Source organism: Arachis ipaensis, chromosome B3 (genome assembly GCF_059453495.1).
Source record: "Arachis ipaensis isolate K30076 ecotype BB chromosome B3, ASM5945349v1, whole genome shotgun sequence".
Classification (NCBI taxonomy): Eukaryota; Viridiplantae; Streptophyta; class Magnoliopsida; order Fabales; family Fabaceae; genus Arachis; species Arachis ipaensis.
Window position 1 is genome coordinate 40,310,118 of NC_142438.1, and position 19,974 is coordinate 40,330,091.

A 19,974-nucleotide genomic window follows, 5' to 3' on the forward strand; every position below is an offset into this window, starting at 1 on the left:
ATTAGGCATCTTTGGTCTCAGTTTTAATCTTTTAATCATCTTAGGATCTTAGGATCATCTTTGAACGCATTGTTCTTAGATCAAGGGGGCTGGCCATCTCGGCCATGCCTGGACCTTCACTTATGTATTTTCATACGGTAGAGTTTCTACACGCCATAGATTAAGGTGTGGAGCTCTGCTGTTCCTCAAAGATTAATGCAAAGTACTACTGTTTTTTATTTAATTCTTCTTATTTCGCTTCTAAGATATCCATTCGCACCCAAGAACGTGATGAAGGTGATGATTATGTGTGACGCTCATCATCCTTCTCCCTTATGAACGCGTGCCTGACAAACACTTCCGTTCTACATGAATTAAGCTAGAATGAATATCTCTTAGATCTCCTAACCAGAATCTTCGTGGCGTAAGCTAGAATGATGGCGGCATTCAAGAGAATCCGGAAGGTCTAAACCTTGTCTGTAGTATTCCGAGTAGGATTCAATGATTGAATGACTGTGACGAGCTCCTAACTCGCGATTGCAGGGCGTTAGTGGCAGACGCAAAAGGATAGTAAATCCTATTCCAGCATGATCGAGAACCGACAGATGAATAGCCGTGCCGTGACAGGGTGCGTGAGCATATTATTCACTGAGAGGATAAGATGAAGCCATTGACAAGGGTGATGCCTCTAGACGATTAGCCGTGCCGTGACAGGGCATTGGATCATTTTCCCGTGAGATGACCGAAAGTAGCCATTGACAGTGGTGATGTATCACATAAAGCCAGCCATGGAAAGGAGTGAGACTGATTGGATGAAGATAGCAGGAAAGCAGAGGTTCAGAGGAACGAAAAGCATCTCCATTCGCTTATCTGAAATTCCTACCAATGATTTACATAAGTATCTCTATCCCTATTTTATTATATAATATTCGAAAACACCATTATCACTTTATATCTGCCTGACTGAGATTTACAAGGTGACCATAGCTTGCTTCATACCAACAATCTCCGTGGGATTCGACCCTTACTCACGTAAGGTATTACTTGGACGACCCAGTGCACTTGCTGGTTAGTTGTATCGAAGTTGTGACAATTATGTATTGAGATCAGAGCACCAAGTTGCTCACGTTGCCGGAGATTGTTTGAGCCTGGACATCACAATTTCGTGCACCAGTCCATTTAGAAAACATGTCAGAGGGCCATTTCCTGGTCAGCAGCTTGTACCTCTCCCAGGCTTCATAGAGGGTCTCACCATCTCTTTGCCTGAAGGTCTGAACATCCACCCTTAGCTTAGTCAGCTTCTGTGGTGGGAAGAATTTGGACAAAAATCCAGTGACTACCTTATCCCAAGTGTTCAGGCTCTCCTTGGACTGAGAATATAGCCACAGTTTTGCTCTATCCCTCACAGCAAATGGAAAGAGCATAAGCTTGTAAACCTCAGGATTCACTCAATTTATTTTCACAGTGTCACAAATCTGCAGGAAGTTAGAGATAAATTGGTTTGGATCTTCCTGTGGGAGTCCATGATACTGACAATTTTGTTGCACCAGAGTGACTAACTAAGGCTTCAGCTCAAAGTTGTTTGCAGCTATAGGAGGCACCACAATATTATTCCATAGAGATCTGGATTGGGGGCAGTGTATGAGCCAATCACTCTTCTAGGTTGTTCATTCTCATTCGGATTTACCACATTGGCATTAACAGCACGATTAGGATCCATAGTGGACTCTACAGCTTCCTTTTCAAAGGTCTCACTTAGATTTTCACTAGCCTTGTAAAGTCTAGCTTGTTGCAAGTGCCGCCTCAAAGTCCTTTCAAGTTCAGAATCAAAATCTATAAGAGGTTCTTTGTCCCTATTCTTGCTCATAAACAAACAGAAAACAAGAAAAGTGGGAGTCTCTACGTCAGAGTGCAGAGAATTCCCAGTGAGGTAACCTGTGTAAAGAAATAAAACAGAACAACTAAATAATTAAAAAAATAAAAAATTATAAATAAAATTGAAATGAAAATTTCGAAATTTAAAAAAAATTAAATAGGAAAGTTAAATTAAAAATAACTAGTTAACACCAAACTTAATTTCAGAAATTAGGAAAATATAGTAGCACAAATTTTCAAAAATTTAAGAGTAAAATTAAATAAATATAAAGCTAAAATGCCTAATCTAAGAAATCAAACAACTAATAGTTGTCAATCATAGTCAATCCCCGGCAACGGCGCCAAAACTTGGTGTGGAATTTATAACCCACAAACTAACCAGCAAGTGCACCAGGTTGTACCAAGTAATACCTCAGGTGAGTGATGGTCGATCCCACGAAGATTGATGGACTAAGAAACAATGATTGCGTGATTTACTTAGTTAGACAAACAAAAAATGGTGTTTCGAGAGTTCAATTGCAACAAACAGTAAATTTAGAAAATCAGAAAGCAAGCACTAAACGGGTTGTGAAATATATGAGTAAAACAGTTAAGGTTTCAGAGATATTTATTTTTCGGATTAACTTTTCTTACCAACTATTTTAATCATGCAAGATTCAATTCATGGCAAACTATATGTGACTAAACCCTAATTCCTTGGACATTTTTAGTCTCCTCTAACCTTCATCAACAGCCAATTCCTTGGTCACTTGATTCCAATTAGAGGGTTAAGTTCAAATCTAGTTTATGCGCCACAGAAATCCTAATTATTCAAATATAAGAGGATTATATGTCACGTATCCCGTTAATCCAGATAATTAATTATTTATGAGAATTTATTTCCAAGTTGTTGTTCAGGTAAAGAGCTTTTTTAAAGTTTACAAGAACTCAATTAGAATAAGGGTCATACTTCCGTTCTACCCAGATTCATAAGATGAAGAACAAAAACAATTCTTGAAATAGAAATCAATACATGAATTAAAATAGAAAAGTAATAGTATCAATCCATACAATAAACAGAGATCCTAACCTTAACAGTGGAGGTTTAGTTGCTCATGGCTCAAAGAGAAAACTAGGGTTCTGAAAAATTGTAAAGTGCGGAATGAGGGAAGAGAGAAGAAGTGAGAGCCTGAAGGGCTGATTCTTTTCCCTTTTATATCTAATCCTAATTAATGTAAAATATCTTTTCTAAAACTAAATAATATCTTTTCCTATTTATAAATAAATTAAAGTTTTAAACAAAATTAATAAAAATCTTCGTGCAGCTTCACAATTGTGAAGTTAGGCATGGATGAGGCAGCAAAGCTTTGACCTTTGGTATTGGCGCCTAACTTGGGAAAAGCCAAGTTAGGCGCCACCTATGCAGCAAGCAATTGGCGTGTAAGTCCTCCTTTGGCGCCTAACTTGGAGAATCCTAAGTTAGGCGCCACCAAGGCCGAGTGTGTTGGAGAAAAAGTGTATACTATTATACATAGTTAAAAAGTTATAGAAGTTAGCTTTCCAATGCCACTGGAGACACGTCAATTGGACCTCTGTAGCTCAAGTTATTTCCGTTGGAGTGCTAGGAGGTCAGAGTTGATAGCATAATTCACTTTCTTCTCTTCTTCTACAAAAACTCCATCAAATTCACCCGAATGCTACCTGAAATAAACAGAATTGCACACAACTCAAAGTAGCATTTATAGTGGCTAAGAAGTATTTAAATCTTGATTAAGCTCACAAATTTGAATGCAAATTCACTAGAAAAAGATAGGAAAGATGCTCACACGTCACTTCTCCGTGGGGAGTGTAAGTTCTTTCCCAGGGACGATGTATTGCAAGTGTGAGATCATCATGGTGGGGCTCAGGTTCTGATTCGGATGTCGTGTGGTCATCTTCGTAGTGATCGTCCGCAATTATCAAGGGTTGAATTCTAAGTCCCCAACAACGGCGCCAATGTTCTGAGGGTTACTTGAAACATTGATTTGGGCCTGGACGTAAGGTCCAGATTACTTATGAGGCAGCGTCCGACTTGTTCTCATGCTGAGGTGTTGCCGTCCGAGTTCCTCTTGAAGAGGTGGGGGTGGTACCTGCAAGGGACTCCAATTCTTAAGTTAGCAAGGGCATTAAGCAAGTATTTAGTAGATTAGAACGTGAGTATACCTAAAGGGTGTCAGTGTATTTATAGTAGAGCTAATAACTGCCTTTGTTGAAGTTGTTCCACCTTTATTGATGGATAATCGTCCCCTTTATCTTGGGAGTTTGTTAGGATCTATCTTTCAGGGAAGATAGAGATAGTTAGAGAGATTCGGAGAGGTAGTTACTTATTTAGATAAGTACAAACTGGTCTCTTTCATCGTATCCGACCTCTTTAAAAGAGGCCAGGCATGGGGTAGAGGCCACCCTCTTTGGTGAGCCTTTCATCCTTATTGGGTCTGGCTTTAGGCTTTGGGCTAGGGTATGAACAATAGGCCAGGGCATTCAACAAGATAGATAGGAGTACGATCAGAGTAAGATACATATAAGATAAAGAAAATAAAGTAAGAGAACCAAATCGCATAATTAGCTTACTACGAATCATAACTCTCAAGGTTCAAAACTGCTTAAGATCTAGGGATTGTGCTTGCGCCAAAACAAATTCAAGATCAGATTAAAGAGTTAGACACTACAAGAAAAATGCTGAGTATCGTCGGATTTACCGTCAGATTTAACGGCGTCAATTACTGTCGGACTTAGCATTGGTTTTTGCGTTGGATACAAGGTAACTTGGGTTTCTCGAAATGTTTACCATCAGATTTTATATTCCGACTCTAAATCCGAAAGTGATTAGTGGAGTGAGATATGATTTTGCTGGCATCAACTTTACCGGCGATTTTATCGTCAGATTTTTCCGAGTAAAACGCTGCGTTTAACCGATTTACCATCAGAGAATATCAATGGTAAATCTGATGGTAAATTTATTTTAAAATTCACACGCGAACCCCTCCTCTCTCACTTGTCCAAGATCACTCTCTCTATCTCTCTTCTCTCTCTCCTCTCGTGTTCTCTCGTCGGAGGAGGTTCTGCTGGCATTGCTGTTACCCGCCGGAGCCTCTGGTGTCACCGCCACTGGATGTTCTCACTATTGGAGCTGTCGGTCACTGCTGGAAAGGTTAGGAATGTCGCCACTATTCATCATGGCCACTACCGTCGGGAATGCCGTCACTACTGGTTCCACCATGCCTCCAGCATCCTGCAGCCACCTTCAAAGGTAATTTTGACATAGTTTTTAATTTTATTAAGATTTTTATGTGAGTTTAGAGTTTTTTGTTAAATAGTTTATGAAATTATTGATTAAATTAGTGTAATGAAGTTTGTGATTAGGACTTGGTATATTTTTTTACTGTTTTTCAGATTTTTTGTGACTTTACGGTTTTATTAGGTATTTTACTGAATTATTGATTAAAATATGGTAATGAAGTTTAAGGTTATGGTTTGGTTTGGGGGTTTTTAGTCTTTTCAGATTTTTTTTAGTCTAGGATTTTGCTATGTATTTTATTATCAAATTATTGATTAAAATAGAGAAATGAAGTTTACGATTAGGATTTCTTATGTTAATTTAGTGTATATAGAAATTATAATTAAGTTAAGGTAGGCTAAGTAGGGTGAAATTAAGAGTGTTCGACATTGTTGGATGACTTTGTATAGTTTGTTGACTTAATTAGTTTCAACTTGTGAGTTTAATAAGTTTTTTTTATTAGGACGGTGCTATTTCTCTGAGATTAATTGGATTTCTCTTCTTTCGTATTCTGTGCATTTGTGTTGCAAGTAAGTTTTCAATCTCTAACTATAATCAATTGTTTAAGTTCTATGTTGAACTTACTTTTCCTAAGATAGCATTTTAGGATGGAAGTGGGAGAAGGTTGCGTAGAGGCACCTTTCGAAACCCTTCTTTGTTGGAAAAATGTGGAGTTATAAGGGGTTGCGCACTAGATGGTTAGGATTTCATGTGTTATTGAATTTGTTTTTGTTCTAATTTATGCTTGCAGTGTTTCCACTGTGAAAATTGCTATATTTATTTCATGGATGTCTCTGAATTAAAGGAAAGTTCTAGCGAAATTTCATGTAATTTCTTTTAAAACTTATTTGGTTTGTAGAAAATGATATCTATATTTGGCGAAAGATTCTAATTATAGGGTATGCTCTGTCGGATTTTGTAAAAATTTAATAATTTTGTCTTGTTCATTGAATTCTAGGGGGTGTGTTTTAATATGATTCCAAGTCATTGTCTATGGATGTATGATAGGATAACGGTAGACGGGGGGGATTAAAACCTGAATTTTTTGAGGGGATTGACGCGTTTGTTGCGCATGTGTTCAGTATGGAACCATTTAGGTCTAAATTGGTATCTAGGTGTCTATATGAAAAGTGTCAACTGACTAAGTGGTTAGGACCTGCGGATTAATGCTTCACCTTTATTGTAATGGGTTCAAGGATGGGTATTTGATGTGGATGGAGCACGGAGAAATGGACGAACAGGGAGTTAACAGGTCTGCCTCGAATTTAAATAGGTCCGACTATCGATCAACGAGGGTTCGGGTGGAAAGAGAACTAAACATAGAAGACACGACTTGGGAAGGTAACCCTGAGAGATACAACGAGATGGTGTTTAATGCAACAAGTATTACGGGATTAGAACAGGCTAAACAAGAGCCTAACCCAGAGGCAAAGATATTTTGTTATCTGTTAGAATCTGCTACGAGACTGTTGTTTGAGGGTTGCGTTCATTCGGAGTTGTCTACATGTGTTAGAATGATGACTGTTAAGTCGGGATCAAATTATACCCAAGAGTTAACCCATCGTCGGGTGAAATAACATATACAATCTTTGCCCCGAAAGGAGATGAAATGGGTGTGAAAAGTGACTACAGGTTAGAGCAGAAGAAAATCGATGCCACACATCTGCATGTGTTGCTTAATTATGACCAGATTTTACTATATCTCATGTGAGTTTTTTAAGTCCTTATAAATGTTATGATCGGTAACATTATAACTTCTTAATCTAATCAAAACTTCTTTATCCTATTATATCATATAAGTTATTCCAAGAGGCAAATTCTGATACCTCATCGAACAACTTTCCACGTTGGTTCAAAAAATATATCAGCGTGCATCTATTTGACTCAACAGATTCGGAACTAGTACACTTAGTTGGGGCCCAATGAATAAGTAAACTAGCTACCCGATGTATATTATTAATGGATATCGGTTTCATACCTTACAGTGGTCGATTAGGAAAAAAACAGATAACGCCGAAGTTTGGGTTCGTAGGGATTCAAGCAGTGGTCATTTTGATTGGTTTGGTGTGTTACACAATATAATTAAATTAGAATATTTCTATCGCACTACGTACATGGTGTGTGTGTTTAAATATGAATGGTATGATCCAAGTTCACGACAAGAAACATGAATGCACAAGGACTACGATATCACTGAAGTTAATGTAACTAGAAAATATAGGCACTTTGATCCTTTTATTCTACCTCAAGATGCACGACAGATGTTTTTTTGCCTTATCTGGGTTCATACAAGTCTAGTTGGGTGGTTGTGGTTTAGACTAAGTCAAGAGGCCGCATCAAGTCTGATGATAGGACAGAGGATCAGAAACCTTATCAGATTGATAACCTAACTCTTTCAAAAACGGTGATTGATACCGGTGAGCCGATTACCCTTAGGTCGGCTGTTATGGATGATGATACTATTAACCTTGGAATACATGACGATGCACTACCACAACAGGACAATGATCATCAAGAAGACAAAGCCGACGGTGACAAAGAAGAGGAAGATGAGTTCATCTAACCCAAGGTCCTCCATAGGATAAGGGAATGCTACAAACTTAATAGAAATAAATGCATCTGGTCAACGCACATCTCAAAAAAGTTTATCTTTATAAAAGCTTGTGGTCTTTAGTCTCTTTATTTTCAAAATATTTTCACTTATATACAATTTCATATTTTAATATTTCTTAGTCATATATGTTTTGGAAAAACCAGAATAAATCTTTAAACATTTTCTTTAGGGACCAAAGACATACCTAAGAGCTTTCTACCCAATAAACTACCATCACTCATTCTTATCCATCTGACACATAAACCAAAGTCTCAGGACAATACTGAGTCCAATCCGCCTCAACCTCTGTCACCTTCGTACGTCCGCAAACACAATCAAATCAAACAATTTAAACAAACAAAAAAATCACATATAAAGCACATAATCAGATAAATCACATAACCATAACACAACACAACAATAAAATGCACACCCAAACAAATCAAACAAATGCATATGATGCATGCCTGTCCTACTGGCTGTAAGCTCACATGTTGGTTATATTGCCAGACCTGACACATCCGGTAGCTAAACAGGATATCGTCTTTCTATCGCGTATCCCCAAGAGGAACACTCCAAGCTTATCATAAGCTGGTCTCGTAGGGAGAGTGCTCTGTCCACCTTCTCTTGGAGGCTAGATAATCCAGGGATTGAGTGCCCTGCAACACTTATAAACAGAAAGAATATGGGTAAGACGAAACCACCATTCCCACATCTACCCCGCAACACCGAACAAGTGGGACAAAACCACCATCTTTACATCTACTAGGTGCAGGTGTCTCATTAGTAATTCGAGCGGGACTATGCCACCATCCTTACCATAGGGGGGATGAAATCCCACAATATCAATAATGCAAGCGGGATAAACCCACGTCCTTACCAATCAATAATCATCATCAATCAAAACCATCATAATCAAGTTGATCATAATCCTTATCACCCAAAACCATTATCATTATCATAAACACAATCATAATCATTACTAATAATATCATCAATAACATAATCATCACCCTCAATCATAATCTCTTACATATATCTCAACTAAATCACAATTTTCATCACAAGCGTCGTATCAATCTCACTTTGTTATAAGCCTCTAATTAAAAATTGTTTCTCATTAATGATCTCATAACAAGATATAACCATCAACTCAACTCTACTTTCTACTCCGTACACTTTAATATTCACCGGGTTGGGCTTAGGCCGTTACATACAGCTTGCGGATATGAGGCGTCTAACACAACACCCTATACTCGAGGTCAAGGTTGCAAATAAACTAACCCATACTCCTAATCATTTATAATTAACCTTAACCTAACTCAAACACATCATCGATAATCAACCTTAATCTTTTTCTCATTCAATCTCGTTATATCTTTCTTTAATTAGTCACTTTAGGGGCTAACAAACTAACTTTTAGAATTCTCAAATTCAAGTTAAAATAAACCTTAGAGTCCTTAACATTTACCTCATGGTTCTTGGAAATCACAACTTCATCATCATATTCCTTAAATATCTCTTTTTTCCTCAACTCGTAGATTTAATCCTATTAAAACCTCAAACTCACATTTCCTATTTCTAGTCCTTGGGTTGATAATTAATTATTTTTTTAAAACTTTAATTAGTTAAAACTCTTTTCAAGTTAACTCTAATTATTCATTCATTCTCTTCGTTGTTAGTCAAATCAAAGAAGTTTATTCATCAAACAACTTTTCAAATTAATACAATCATAAAAATTCATTTTTCTTTAACCAAGTTATCAAAATAACTTCATTTCAATTTTAAGTTCAACCCCCCTCCCAAAAGACTCAAAATCACCCTATCTTTCAATCAAACTCTTAATTACAACATCATAATCATTTATTCTTAAAAAATATCAATTCCATTGCTTTAAATTCGCTAAAGAGTCCCAAAATAAAATTCTTTAATCAGAATTAATCAAACAAAACTTATTTTGTTTAACCAAGTTTCTAAAATAAGTTTTTTTAACTTCATTTTTAAGTTTAATACTTTCCTAAAAACACCCAAAAATCATTTTATTTTCACCAATTAAATCCAAATACTGTAAATTCACTAAAATTTCTCAAAATGTAATTCTTCAGTCAAAACTAACCAAATAAAACTTCAAAACAAAGTCTCTAGTTTTTACTGAAAATAACATCAATTTCCATTATTTTTATTATTCAATTTCACCCAAATTCCTATGAAAATTTTGATAGAACCTCCCCTAAATCTCGAACATTACCACCCTTCAAGAGCTCCATCCAAATCAAACATCTCTCAAACCCTTAACCTTTCTAATATCCAATAATTTCTCAACATAAGTATTCTTGGCTTGTTATATTTAATGGTATTTATGTTATTAAATTTTCACACATCAGGTCAGCAAACAACTTGTTCAAATCCTAATCCACCCACTAAGAGGCTTCAAGTATTGTTACTAATTAATTCTATTATTAAAATATTAAATTTCTTTTTAATCCATTGCCAATTTCGTACAATTACGTAAACAAGTCTTAAATTATAAAATCGAATCAATCAAACTTTAATGGAGATAATCGAGCCATAAAACGCTCATCAAGTCAAATACACATATTTTTCTAAACTCTCAAAACATTTCAAATTTGTTAAAAACAAACAACCCCTACCTCGATCGCGACTCAACTACGCGACAACTCCCTTTTATTTTTATTTCGTAGCAGCGACAACAATATTATCAAACACAGCTTACAATTGCAGTTCTAGCAGTTCTAAGGACTCCCCGCAGTAGCGACAGTCACAAACGCAGCATACAACTACAATAACTCAACCCTATGATATCAACACCTTAAGATCTTTAACGAACTAATAACAGAGCACTAACGTTGAGTGTTCCGGAACAAAAAAAACTTACTATAACTAAGAAGAAACGATGGAACAGAGCATCAATAGCTCTGGCAGTGGTTCCGGTGACAACAGCGCCATTACCGGCATCCAGAATCACGACGACACGGTCTCCTCCTCTTCCAGCAGTGATTCCCGCAGCAACAACCTGCTTGTTCTCTCTCCCGTTTGCGCTCCTCTTCTCCTCATCACATCAACGGCGGCAGCTCCCATCGAAGTAGCGACAACGACGGCAACAAGCTCTAGCAGCGGCAGTCGAGCTTCACCAGCAACGAAGCTGGCAGCGACGAACATGAACGGCGGCGACTTCTTCCTCTTAATCACTGGCTCGCGTCTCTCTTTCTCTCTCTCTCTCTCTCTCTCTCTCTCTCTCTCTCTCTCTCTCTACAGCAGTGGCAACGACAAAGCACGACGTCAACACGGGCTTCAACGACGGTGACGAAGGAATGGTGACGACAGCTCCTGCCACTCCTCCTCGTCACATCTCTCTCTCTCTCTCCTTTGGCTCGGCGGCGGCGATGGTGGCAGTGGCACCCACCGGCATCGTTTTCCTCTGCTTCTTCCTCTTCTTCTTCCACGAGCTCTCTCTTCTCTCTTTTTCTTTCTTTTTCTTTCGTGGATGAGGGTGTGTGTGAAAAGGGGTGACATCGTTGAGGGATGATGAAGGAGAGTGTGAGGGTGTGTTAGGGTTAGAGTAAAATTGGAGTTAGGATTTTTAAAAATTAAATAATGAATTTTTTTTAATTTATTATGCTTATTTATGGTTTTATTTTTAGAAAGTTATTTTTACCAAAAGTAATTAAATCAAAGTTATGAGACTTTCAATTTAAAATTAATTAGGATTTATATAATTTTCATAATAATTGGGTATTTTTTATTTAGAATTTAAAATTTTAGTTATTGAAAAATAACGAGAGTTTGTTAATTTAATTTGAATATTGAGATTTTGAATTTAATTTGATGAATGAAAGAAAATTAATGTGATGATCTCTAATTTTAAATCAGAGTACTTATTTGAAAATAATTAGTAAGTTGATAAATAAATAATATTTTTGAAATAATTTTAGTATGTAAAATTTGATTTTAAATTACTACTCTATCTCCTAATATTGTTAAAAAAATTACCAAACTACCCTTATTCCCAAAACAAACTTTAACCCTAATTTTACCATAATGTAATATCCTCACTATTAGAGTAGCACAGCCAAAAGCATGACATTTTAATGGTGAGAGTGTTACAGAGCGGGTCGTGTTTACGGTGTACGGCCCCGCTATATATATATATATATATATATAAATAAAAAAATTTATTTAAACCAAATATAAGCATCTTTTAACAAATTAGGGTCTGTAATTGAGAGCTCAAATTTATTTTATTTAATTAATTTATAATTTGATGATTTGATGTAATGTTATAATTTGTTAGAAAGTTAGTTATTATGTTAAAATTCAATTTTGTTATTGATATATTATAACTTTTTTATTGGATTAAAAATTATAAGGGCGAATAAAAGTGGGGCGGATACTCGTAAGAATAGATTAGGGTGTAGAATCTTTCTATCTGTAAGTAGTAACAAGACGAGACCTATAAAAATTAAGATAAAACGGAATGGGATTGGGTAAGACGAAAATTCGTTCTTACCTACTCTATTGCTATTTCTATTGGAAACATTGTTATTAAGCTAGTATAAAATAAAAAGTAAAAAGTTATTAATTAGTTGTATTAAGAACAATGTGAAATGTGAAAGTGTAGTTTCTTCTCTTAATTAAATTGTTTGAATTGCCTCACTAATCGGAATATTCTATGTAAAATTCTCAATTATCTCACCTCTAAATTAACAAAGTAAGTATTGTGGAATCAAATTGTTAAAGTGGTCCTGAATCCTGAAAATCCAACTGAGTGAAGAAGGGAAATGGGATAAAACAAAAAATAAGAAAAGTACGAAATCGTATTTGTCTATAATAATAATACGATCATAGAGCGTGCTCAAATTGATATTGGTAAACAGGTTGGACAACTAACGCCATCAGTTGGGCACAGAACACACAATGTTGAGGGAACAATAGTAATAATAATAATACAGGTTAAATTGATTGGTCTATTCCAACACCAGCATTCACTCATGAACACACAACACAACACCACCTTTACTATGATTTGAGTAAATTCTTAACTTGTTCTAGATGGAATATTTTGATCTTTAACAAATTTTTAATATTTGTATTAGATAAGTAAATTCTAATAAATTTCATTATAACACGATTAACTTTCTAAATAATATTATTATGAGACAAATTAATTCTTTTTAAAATGATAAAAGAACTAATCTATTTTATAAGAATATTTTTAAAAGATTTTTAGAGAATAAAAATTTTTTAGAAAGTAAAAATAACAAATTTTAAATTTGTTGGAACTAATTTAGGTGTTTTATTATTATTATTATTATTATTATTATTATTATTATTATTATTATTATTATTATTATTATTATTATTATTATTATTAGGGGGAGGGCTAGTAATTTATTTTTGAAAGGTCTATTTTTTGTACCAGCAGCAAATTAAAGGGGACAGAAGGCAGAGTTATTGGCTTAATATTATTCTGGGTACTCTCAATCTGACCCTATTGTTATTTTTGGTACATAGATAGGCATAGGCTTTGTTTTGTTGTGCGTGGTTCTCATATGTTGAATATGATACTGTCTCAGTTCTCAATTATAAATTATATATCAGCTGCTTCTTACATTGATCTGCATATGAGGACATACATATGTGTTGCAGCTTCTTTATACAAATTTGTCAGATCCAGCAGAAAGGTTGCAAAAGACATACACAGAAACAGAATAAAATCTTCACCCTCATGCTCTCATCTTTATTCCTTTCATTTCAGCATTGTTAATTCTACAATGATTTCTTTCTTTAATTTCTCCTTTTACATTAAAATTAGGTTTAGATTTTTTTTATTTTAATTTTGAAAAGAATAAAAAGAGATCAGATTTTACTTATTAGATATTATTAATATAACAAAAAAAGGTCATGCTACATGTCTCAATATTTTGTGACCAACATACAACCAACGCAGGAAAACAAGGAAATTGAGCTCCTTTTTTAGTAAAACACTTATACATGGAATGGAACTACAACAATAGCCATTGGCCAAGATAAGCAACGGTTAGGTCCAACACTCCAAAAGGTCCACATTAATTTTAAACCTCAAATTTTGGGCTTAAATAATTGGCCTTATGATGCACTCTGAAACTTACGATGGGTTTGTTTCTAATCTTTTTTTTTTCCTTAACAAAATTGACTTTTTAACTTGATTTTTTTTAAGAGAGTTAAAATTTTGAAAACTAATTTTAACAAGTTATTCACTTCTAATATTTGATTGGGTTTCGAAAATGCTAGACAACTAATGTATTTTTTAACTAAGTCCAACTAAGTCAAGTTTACGTATATACACTCTACACTTTTATTATTATCGTTGTCATGATCTTAATCATCACCATCTCTTCTCTTTTTTTATTTTCGATTTTTTCTCTTCTTTGATTTTCCTCCTCCTACTCTTCCTCCTCCTTTATTATCATCATCATTATCTACTTTTCTTAGTTCTATATTACATAATTAATTTAACGATAACAAAAGCACATCATTTAGTTGTAAATGACATAGGAATTTTTTGTGAATAACTGATAAACCACTATTTTACGGTTTATTTTGTATTGAATTGAGTGGATTTTATCAATTATTCTCACACTTATTCATATAAATTGCATAGTTTTATAAATCCTTCCGAATTTTGTGCTATGATTGAAAACATACTTCTTTGACCTTAAAATTGCTTATTTTTAATTCTCTCTTATTACCATTCGATGTCGTGATATGTGTATTAAGTGTTTTCAGAGTTTATAAGGCAGGAATAGCTTAGAGGATAGAAAAGAAGCATGCAAAAGTGGAAGGAATACAAGAAATTGATGTTTTGAGAAGCTGGTCCCGACGCGTACGCATTACTGACGCGTATGTGTGACCAAGCCATTTTCCAAGCGACGCGCACGCATGGCTAACGCCTACGCGTGGCCAGCTAGAGTTCAAACGATACGTACGCGTGACTGATGCGTACGCGTGACAAGCGTCACGTGCCTTAGTAAAGTGAATTCGTGGGGGCGATTTTTAGGCTGCTTTTGACCCAGTTTCAGGCCTGAAAATGAAGACAAGAGGTTGGGGAGTAGAGCTGGACATTCATCAAACTTTCATTCATTCATACTTTAGGTCTTAGATGTAGGTTTCTAGAGAGAGAGAGGCTCTCTCCTTTCTCTAGGTATAGGGTTTCTTCTTTCAATTTCTTCTTAGGTTTAGATTTCAGTCTTATTTTAATTCAGTTTTCTCTTACTTTTATTTGTTCTAACACTTTAGTTATCTACTTCTCTTATTGATTCCTTTATTTTGCTCATTTAGTTTATGAACTCTTGTGTTACTTTCAATTTCCTTTTTAATACAATTTTATGTTTTCATGTCTTTTTTTTATGTTTGCCTTGGTTTCTCTTATTGCTTTCTTGCTTGTGTTAGTTATAACTTTTATTAATTCTTGTATTTTATAATGTTTCTCTTTATTGCATTCTATGTGTTTGATGAAATGTCTCTTTTAGCTATAGAGTAGATTTTTCTATTCTTGACTTGGGTTGGTAACTTGAGTGACCTTGAGTTGCTAATGCCCAAGTGATTGATAGTTGATGTCCATTGACACTAACTTTCACTAATTCTAGTGAGTGGCTAGGACTTATGGATTGGAATTGATGAAGCTCATTTGACCTTCCTTCAATTGTTAGAGGATGACTAAATGAGATTGATCCCTACAACTATCATATTGTGGTTAGTGACAAGGATAGAGATCCTTAACCATTAACCCTTGCCAAGACCTTTTAACCATTTGAGTTTTCCTTACTTTCTTACTATTTATATTTCTTGTTACTTATTTCAAAACCCCAAAAAGAAGTACATTATAACCAATAATCAACACACTTTCCTGCAATTCCTTGAGAGACGACCGTAGATTTGAATACTTCGGTTTATTTTTATTGGGGTTTGTACTTGTGACAACCTAATTAAACGTTAATTGAGGATTAATTGTCGGTTTAGAACTATACTTGCAACAATAATTTTTTGAGAAATTCTTTACCGACAATTTTCCTCCGTCAATAACACAAAAAATCTTTAAAGTATCACAAGTCCAAAACCTTGACTCAATCAACCAAGACGACGAATATCAGTGGACGAAATGGTGTTTCTTTTTGGAATTTAGTTGTAAACATCAGAAGAATATAAACACCACGCTCAATAATAGATGAGAAGGTGTGTCACAAGTTTTGGTTTTGATCACCACAAGTTGTCTTGATAAGATCAGAATGATCACTACAAGTTACCTGAATAAGATCAAGATGATCACCACAAGATCTCTTGATAAGATCAAAATAATTGTCACAAATTACTTTAATAAAATCGGAATAATCGCCACAAGATTTCTTAATAAGATCAGTATGATCGCCACAAGATTCCTAAATACGATTAACATTATTGCCATAAGATTAGCCATTATTCTCTACACGAGAACAAAAAAAAGCTCTTCCATTAGAAAGAAAACTCAAAAATTATATTTGATAATCTTATTCTTACATATCTCATAGAGTCTCTTTATGTAGTCCTAAATGGATGACAAGCTTACTAAGCAATCTACTAAGCATTTATTGCTCCACTATATTGAAAATCAAGATTAGACATTTAAAATTCTCTTAGAAAGATACAAAGGAGCCTCTACTTAATCTACTAAGCATTAAAATCCTACTAAGTATTGAAAATATAATTAAAGGTCCATTAATGGTCATCATCTTTTTTTTTTTAATGAAAAGGCTCTACACCACCGGTGGAGCAAACAGGAAGAAACATAAGTACAACTAAAATAAAAACATCACTAACGACCCAACGTGGTAAAACAACCCCTAGTCATCTTCGGCATTGCCATCAACAACCAAGAGTAGTACCACCAATCCATTCATCAGATAGTATAAAGGACCTGTTAATGATTTCCACTACACCTGAGCCTTGATTACAGAACACCCTATCATTCCTCTCAAGCCAAATTGCCCAAATTACAGCAAAGAAACCACTCAACCACCGCTTTCTCTCATACTTTCTTTGTGAAGCATTCGTCCAGCTCTCAAAGTGTTGCTTCAGTGTACCTGGAACGGACCATTCTCTTCCCAGAGCGAACAGTCAAGCACTCCACACCTGCCAAGTGAGCTCACAACCAAGAAAGAGATGAAAAGCAGACTCCACAGACTTACAGCACAAAGCACACATATTATCAAGCTGGTCTATGACACCTAATCTGCACAATCTGTCCTTAGTATTCACCCTCTCAATCAAAACAAACCAAGAAAATAATTCGACCCTTGGCGGGACGAAACCCCTCCAGATAGCACTTGTGAAACTATAGCTTGTTATTTCCTCCGGGAGTACTGCGTCCTGCATCACCTGCACAAAGGAGTTAGTAGAAAAAACACCACTTCTATGAAATTTCGAAACCACCCGATCCTCTCTCTCAGTTGTTAGCGAAACTAAGCGTAGGATGACATGAAGTTAGTTCAAAAGTTCTAACTCCCATTGAAACAACTCCTGTCTCCACTAGAAGCTCCATATCCACTCTAGCCCATCCCAAAATCCACAGTCCCCTAAAAAAGATCCTTTAAGGTTTGAGACTGAGAAAAGTCTTGGAAACAGTTCTTTCAAGACACCACCAGTTAACCAAGCATCCTCCCAAAACCGGATTGTTCTGCCGTTTTCTACATCCATTGACAAGCCACTAATCATCTTTTCCCTGACTTGTGGCTCTCTGATTTGAAGCTGACAAATATCCTTCCACGGGCCCCCTCTCAGGGGAACAAGTTGTCCCCGTAGCATCTCAGAAGGATTCAAGTTATTACAAGAACACACTACTTTTTTCCATAAGGGGCAATCCTCTTTCAAAAACCGCCACCACCATTTAAAAAGAAGAGCTGTATTCCGAACCACTGCATCGCCTACTCCCAACCCACCCGCCTTTTTAGGGGCCATCACTACCTCCCATCTTACTAGCGGCAACCCAACCCGCCCATCCTCTTTACTCCATAAGAACCGTCTTTGTAAGGAGATTAACTTCTCCGCTACTGCCTTTGGCATCTTATACAAACTGAGGTAGTATATAGGCAAGCTATTAAGGACAGATTTAATGAGTACCAGCTTACCCGCTTTATTTAGGCTCTTTTCTTGCCACAGACTCAGCTTTGCTTCCACCTTATCAAGCACTGGTTTCCACATCCTAACTAGCCTCGGATTTGCTCCCAAAGAGATCCCAAGGTACCGGACAGGGAGTACTTGCTCCTTACATCCCAGTAAGAGACACATCTTACTCGTCCACTGCTGTTCACAATTAACCGGAATGAAACTAGACTTTTCAAAATTAATATTCAAGCCAGACATCAGCTCAAAGCAACGCCGTAGGTGCTTGTAATTCCTTATGGTCTCTTCCTCTGGAGGACAGAAAAGTATAGTATCATCCGCAAACTGTAAGTGCGATAACTCGATATTATCTCTACCAACCAACAGCGGCGATATGCGCCCATTCCTCACTGCCTCCCCGATCATTCTATGAAGCACATCAACAACCAGGACAAACAGAAATGGAGATAAAGGATCTCCCTGTCGTAGACCCCTTTCCATTTTGAACGGCTTAGCGGGAGATCCATTTATAAGAACTGACATAGATGCAGAACATACACACTCTTGAATCCACTCCCGCCACCGATCTCCAAAGCCCATCTTCTGCAGCACTATATCCACAAAGCTCCATTTGACCCTATCGTAAGCCTTTTGAAAATCCAATTTAATTATCGCTGATCTCCGTTTTCGTGCCTTTAGCCAGTGCACTGTTTCACAAGCTATCAAAGCCCCATCGTGAATTTTTCTGCCCTGCACAAATGCACTCTGAGTATCGCCCACTAGAGCTGGCATCACTTTCCGCATCCTCCGAACTAACACCTTAGATATGACCTTATAGACACAACCCACTATACTAATCGGTCGAAGGTCTTTTATCTCTATAGCTCCAACAAATTTCGGTGCCAGCACCACCCACGTGACATTCGACCCTGTAGGTAACACAGCTGATTGGAAGAACCCCATCACTACTTCCGTGAACTCCCGCCCAACTTCTTCCCAGCATTTCTTTATAAAATTCATGTTATACCCATCACTCCCTGGTGCTTTTGCTGACTTACAATCCCACACTGCAGACTTTATTTCTTCGGCACTCGGCATCAACTCCAACTCTGTTGCCTCCTCCTCAGTTATTTGCCATACCAGACCTTCCCGAAATCCTATATTTGGTGATGGCTCCTGATGGTACAACTCCTTATAGAAGTCTACTATTGCAGCCTTAATCTGAGACTGTTGCCGCACTAAATGTCCATGGATCCTTAAGGCATCGATCCGATTGTTCCTCCTATGAGTCGAGGCTAGATTGTGGAAGTATCTAGTGTTTTTATCCATCTCCTTAGCATGCTTGGACCGTGACATCTGCTTCCAATATACTTCCTTCCTGATATACCATTTCTTACAGGAGCTCACTAGTGCCTTTCTTCTCGCTTCCGTAGTTCCATCACACACTCTATTGCTCACCAAGTCATCCACTTTCCTGATCTTCTCTTCAAACTTATTAATCCTCATCTCCACATCTCCAAAATTCTCCCTATGCCATTTGCCCAACGGACCCCTCAAAGCCTTTAACTTGTCCAAGAATTGAACTTCCCCTAGGCTCCTCCACTCCTCCATCACCATCCTCAAAAACCCATCATGAGTAAACCATGAATCCAGACTCCGAAAGGGTCGCGGCCCCCCTCCCAACCTTGTGACATTCAGAATAAGTGGACAATGGTCTGACAACCCTCTTGGACCTCCTCTTAATCTTGTTTGAGGAAACTCTTCTAACCACTCCAAACTAACCAGCACTCTATCAATACAACTATATGACTGGCCTCTGAACCAAGTGAACCTACGATCAGTTAAACCTAGATCCACTAGCTCCATATCGTGAATCCAAGATTTAAATTCTGTTGCAGACCTCGGCAACGAAACAGCCCCTTGCCTCTCTTCCACCTGAATAATCTCATTGAAATCCCCCATAAAACAGAAAGGAACTTGACATAAACCAGCCAGAAAACTCAACTCTTCCCACACAACAAGCTTGTCCTCCCTAACATGCTCCCCATACACTACACAGAACGCACACCGAAAATTATTTTTTAACAGCACTCCATCT